We start from the raw sequence: 6,000 nt of genomic DNA on the forward strand, positions 1-6,000 counted from the left end.
TCAGAAGACTGTGGGCTGCAGAGAGAGGCTTAGCACAGCCTTTTACTGATTTTACCTGTGTTTTTTCTTTTGCACCATCATATCTGGAAAATGTACTCTTTATGGGCAGAAATCCACATTCTAGTTACTGTGAATGTGAACCTGGACAGGCAAAATGGATCAGCTCTCTATGGCTTAAAGCAGAGCCAGAAGAGGTGCAATGTCCATCAGTCTGTTTCCCATCTCTCCCAAGTTTTCCCATTTACTGCCTCAAAGGTGACTTCACCTACAAATTAGTCTTGAAAAACATGACAGAGCAGGACAGGAGCCCTCCCGCAGAGAAGCCAAGGGCTGGCAGAGCAGAGTGGCCACCCCCAAGGAAAGGTTCAGCACTGTCCAGGATCCTGCCCAGGCAGAGCTGGGCCTTGCTGGGGGCAGCTCCAAGCCCAGCAGCACAGGCCCAGCAGAGAGGGGGGGTCCCACAGGGGAGATGTTCTCCAGGCAGAGGCACCTCCTTGCCCAGCACACAGTGCCCAGCAGAGCTGCAGGGAAGGGCCCCCAGAGCTGCCTGAATGCCCCCTCCCCCAGGCCTTGGGGCACTTGCCCCCCACTCCCTGCCCAGGGCTCTGCTGCCTGGAGCTGTCCCTGCCAGCAGCTGCTTCCCTGTGCCCAGAGCTGGGCCCTGGCAGTGCTGCCAGATCCCATCCCAGCCCTGGGGGCTTAGCTCTGCCCTGCAGAGCCCTCCCAGCAGCACAGGGCACTGCCCAGGGGCATCTCTGGCTGGGCAGGCTCTGATGGCAATGTCAGAGCAACCCTGAGGAGGCTGGAAAAGCGACACTGATGCTGCCTGGAAGGCACCATGTGCTGATCTCTGATGCTGCCCGGTTTATTCACCTCTGAACAGAGCAGATTTGGAATTGCAGTGCTGCCCTCTGAAATGAGACATTGATTTGTACTTCTCATTACTCACAAGATAAACAAGAGCATGAGGTTGAAAGAATGGGATCATCCCCTCTGAGGCAACCCCTGCCTTTCTGTGCTCATTGAAAATTCTCCTGTGAAATCTCCTCTTGTGCTCTCCAGCTGTGAGCAGCCCTGACTCACAGAGCACCTTATCCACATAAGGACTCAGCCCTCCAATCATTGTCCTTGCCCACAGCCCTTCTCCCCCAGCCCCGGCAGCAGCTCCCCGGGCCAGCTGAGAGCTGCCCCTGGCAGGCAGCAGAGTCCCTGCCCAGCACAGCACCCTGGGCTGCAGGACCCTGCTCTGCCCCACAGCCCTGTGAGTCTGTGGCTACAGGGCAGGGCAGCTCCTGGAGGCATCTCTGAGCACTCTCCAAGGTGCCTGCAGATGAAAACATGGTCTAAGATAGTCACAGGGATACGTTTTACCAAGGCCTGTAGTGGCAGAACACGGGGCAATGGCTTTAAACTGAAATAGGGGAGCTTTATGTTGGATAAAATAAAGAAATACTTACCAATTGGACTGGCAAGAACTGCAACAGAAGAGGATGTCCCATCCCTGGATTTGTCCAAGGTCAGGAACTTTGAGCAGCTGGAATTAGTGAAGACGTCACTCTCCATGTCCAGGGACTTGGACCACATGAGCTTTTATCTCCCTTCCAAGACAAACCATTCTTGATTCTTTGAGTTCCAAACTTCTTCTCCAAAGAATTTCTATTGCTAGGATGTGAATTACCATGTTTTTTGAGAAACCATTGTAAACCCAAAAGGTAAAAAATCAATTCAAATTAAGTTCCAACATCTGTGTGAGAGCTTCACCAAGTGGGTCAATGGCAGAGCCTCCCAGGATGACCTTGCCAGTTGAAGATGGGGGTCTGATACTTATGATGGGCAACAAGAAAGCACATTTGGGAACTGTGCAAGACTTGTTGTGGGATCTGTGATACAACTAAAACAACAAGGATTACTTACAGGGATGTTAAAGGTATTGTCAGTCACACGAATCACAAGAAGGCATCTGAGTGACAGGGACACACCACGGCTGAGTCATTAAACCAGTCAGTAAGAGTAAGTAGACACAGTGAATTCCCCCTAGAACAGTGTCTTCCCTATGGGACATCTGGGCAGGGCTTGCTCTGCTCAGCATTCCCTGCCTGCTCCTGGGGTTCTTGAGGGACAGCCTCTGCATCTGCAGGATTGGATTGTGGGCTGGGTCCACTCAGGATAAGGTTCCATCAGAGGGGCTGGAAGCCAGCAGGGTCCTGTGGGAGACGTAACACAAGCATAGCCCTTCCCCATACTGAGCGATAGGACCTTGTCATGAGGTGTCTTCTTGTGGGTTTTTGTTCAATACTTGTTGATTCAAATTCCAAAAACTAAGGGTAAATACAACTTTGTCTACTTGGGGTGTCACATTCCCCCTTTTTTGTTTTAAAAGTACGGTTTTTAATCCAGAGCACACATTTCTTGCACCTGAGATAGGCACAAGTGATAAGACCACATTTATGGTTTTTTGGTTTTCTGTCTTCTTTTTTTTTTTCTTTTTTTCTTATTTTCTCATTTTTTTTCTTCATTTTTTTTCTTTATCTTCTTTTATCTTTCTTTTCTGGTTTTTCTTTCTTTTTTTCCTCTTTTTCCCCCTCTTTTTTCTTCCCTTTTTTTCTTTTTTTTTTCCTGTTGTTTTCTATCAGTAGTATTTTCAAGGAAGATTTAAACACATATGAGAACAATCTCCATGTACATATCTTATGAAAACAGATAATCTGCCATTGTTCCAGGTTAGTGAGGATTCCCAACATCACAAACACTGAGACACCAAGGGTGGAAGCCAAGCAACTTTATCCTGTCCCTTGCCAAAGCGTTCAATCCACACCCAGCCCTGGATTTCTGGAAAGCCACTGAGCAGGAGACAGAGCTGGTGCTCGGCGGGAGGGGCAGGCAGGCCGTGCACCGTCCGTTAGAGGCACTTCAATTATCCAGGAGATCCAATGGTTCCAGGGCTGTGTGTCCATTCTTCAGGCATCCAGCCCCAGTGCGGCCGCAGCCAAAAGCAGCCCCGTTTCTGAAAAGTGCCATGAGGAAGGACGGGGGTGGAAAACCCCCAGCAGAGGTAAATGAGCACCATTAAAGGCAGGAGAGAGACCCCCTGCCGGAAAGAGATTCCCACGAGTCAAGGTAGGAGACAGAGCCCTCAGCAGAGGCCCTAAAGCCCCGTCAGTGGGGGATATCAATAGGCTGAGCAACAGAGCAGATACAAACAGCAGGGAATACATCCTCCTTCTCCCCAAAGACGTCGTCCAACAAGTCTAAAAGATGCATTTTCAAGGTGTCCAAATTGAAATAGAATATTGCCATCATCGTCCCTTTGTCCCTTGTATTCGTGCTTAATTAGATGCTGCTAATTTTGGTCTGTGTTTTGGCCCAGCCACCTGCGAGAGTCTGTTCTTCTCCTGCCAACTTATGTGAAAACAAGCACTGAGAAACAAGAACTCCGTCCTTGAAGGAAGCATCTTGTATAAACTGGAATTAATTGGGGGCTGGCTATTAGCTGATGGCCCTCCAAGGCCATTTGAAGAAGAAAGTGCAGAGGAGGAGGATGAAGGAAGCCCCCAGACTCATTTAGGACAGACCCCTCAGGTGCAGCACTCCAGTGCAGAAGGGGCACCACTTACACCATGGGGGAGGGACCGAGGGCCTCTGGCTGGGCGGTGCTGGCTACGCCTGCCCAGGCAGACATCACAGGTTCACTGTATAAAAAGCAGAGAGCTCGTGCTGGGAGTGGATTCAAGCTGCACAGGGGGGACAACGTTACCTCTGCAGGGACCCTGCTAAGCCTGCTGATGCTCTGGGGATGCAGCTCCTGCTATGGAGGAATTCTGAGCATTTTGGGGGCAGTAAGACAACCTCATCAGTAACGCCTGAGTGAGTGGGGGGTTGTCTCGGGGGCTTGTTTCCCTTCTCTTTCCTGTCTCTCGGTTTCTTCTTTTGTTGGCTACTTCTTTGTAATAAATGTTGCTTTGTTGAACTTCCAACGCTGTACTGGTTTCAGTTTCGGCAATCTCCCTGCTACAACTACCCACCAAGTGCACCCAGGGTCTGCAGCAAAACCAATCCTACAGGTGGGTTTGCCTTTGCTTGAGGCAGGACTAATGCAAACTGTCTTTCCTAACATATTTCTCATGCATCATGGGTGCTCTATCTCTTCCAAAGGTATGTGGGGGTTCTGATTGGGCAGGGCCAACTCCACTGGCAGAGCCTGGGGTGTGAACTAATCTGCTAAATGCAGATTCTGATGGTTGAAGGTCCCACTGCCTGTTGCTTTCAAGGGGATGTTTCACAGTCCATTGTACCATTCAATCAAGGGACCATTGTGACACGGCAGGATCCTATGGAGGCACAGGGGCCACTGGGACACTGCGAAACATCATGGAATCAAGAGGCCATTGTGACACTGCAGGGCCTTATGGAGACAAAGGGATGATGGTGACACTTTGGAACCTGATAGAATCAAGGTGCCTTTGTGACAGTGGGGAACCTTGTAGAATCAAGGGGTCATTGTGACACTGTGGAAACTTGTAGAGTCAAGGGTCCATTGGGACACTGTGGAAACTTGTAGGGTCAAGGGTCCATTGGGACACTGTAGGGACTTATGGAGCCAAAGGGCCCATTGTGACATTGTGGAGCCGCATGGAATCAAGGGGCCATTGTGACACTGTGGAATCTCATGGAACCAAATAGGCCATCGTGACACTGAAGGGCCTTCTTGGGCCAAAGGGACCACTGTGGCCCTGAGGAACCTCCTGAAATCAAGGGAGCCTTTGGGACACTGTGGCAGCTCTTGGAATCTTGGGATCACTGTTGCAATGCAGAACCTTAAAACTCAAGGGTGCATTGTGACACTGAATGGTCTCCTGGAACCAAAGGAACTCTGGGACACTGCAGAACCACATGGAATCCAGTGGCTTTTTGGACACTGAAAATCATCATGGAATCAAGGGGCCATTGTGACACTGTGTGGCCTAATGGAACCAAAGGAAACCTGGGGCACTATGGAATCTCATGGACTCAAAGGGCCTTTCTGTCACTGTGGAACCTGACTGAATCAAGGGGACATTGTTACACTGCAAGCCCTAATGTAGCATGTCCTGGTTAGAACAGCTGGGACCGATTCATCACTGAATGGGTATAGCCCAAACTGTGTATTCTATAGCCCTCCATGCCATTTCCCAGAAACTGTTGTCAGTAGAGGCCTGCGAGGGGGGGTGGGGGGGGGGGAATGTTCCTGAGCACCCTCATATCCTTTTATGGAATGAGTACCCTCATACCCTTTTATGGAATTCCCCGCTCTGAGGGGAGGACTGAACATTCCCACCTGAACTGGAGAGTATATAAACCTGGAGTTTCGGAACCCTTTTACCACTCGTGGGATCCAGAGGAGGACCGCAGCTCATCGCTCTCAACCTGCAGCTCTTCACCACCCTCGGCCGGACTACAATTACCACTTTTGGTTGGACTGCAGCAGCTCTCCCACCAGCAGGTTTTTCCCCTCTCCCTTTGCTTTGGACTCAAGGGGGGGCCCAGGTAGCACCGCTTCGTTTGTGCCCCGGGGTGCTGGGTTGTACATTTGGGTTTTGTGGGTTATTGCCTGTTGCTTGTCTGTGTGGTCGTACTTATTGCATTATTTTATTAAATTGTTATTCTGACTTGTAATCTCTCTTTGAGTTGGCTTGGTTTCCTCTGCTGGTTAACTTTCAAACCAGCACAATTTTTGGCGCCCAACGTGGGGCAGAGAGAGAGAAGTCAGAATCACAATTTCATTTTAAGCATTTGTCTATTTGGATATAGAAACTCCCTGATTACCATGTTGTTTGATGCATTCACGTGGATGTTGTATCTGAGCATGTTCATATTTCCACAAATGGGGAACTATTTACCTGTTTTGATGCTCTCTTTAAAACCAGGGAGAGGGATCCAAATTGCTTTATTAGTTTACTATATTTATGTCATCATAACATCAGAAGCAATGAGTTTCATTGTAAATGTGTATTCAGTCCTGTT

This window comes from Chiroxiphia lanceolata, unplaced genomic scaffold (assembly GCF_009829145.1).
Source record: "Chiroxiphia lanceolata isolate bChiLan1 unplaced genomic scaffold, bChiLan1.pri scaffold_52_arrow_ctg1, whole genome shotgun sequence".
Classification (NCBI taxonomy): Eukaryota; Metazoa; Chordata; class Aves; order Passeriformes; family Pipridae; genus Chiroxiphia; species Chiroxiphia lanceolata.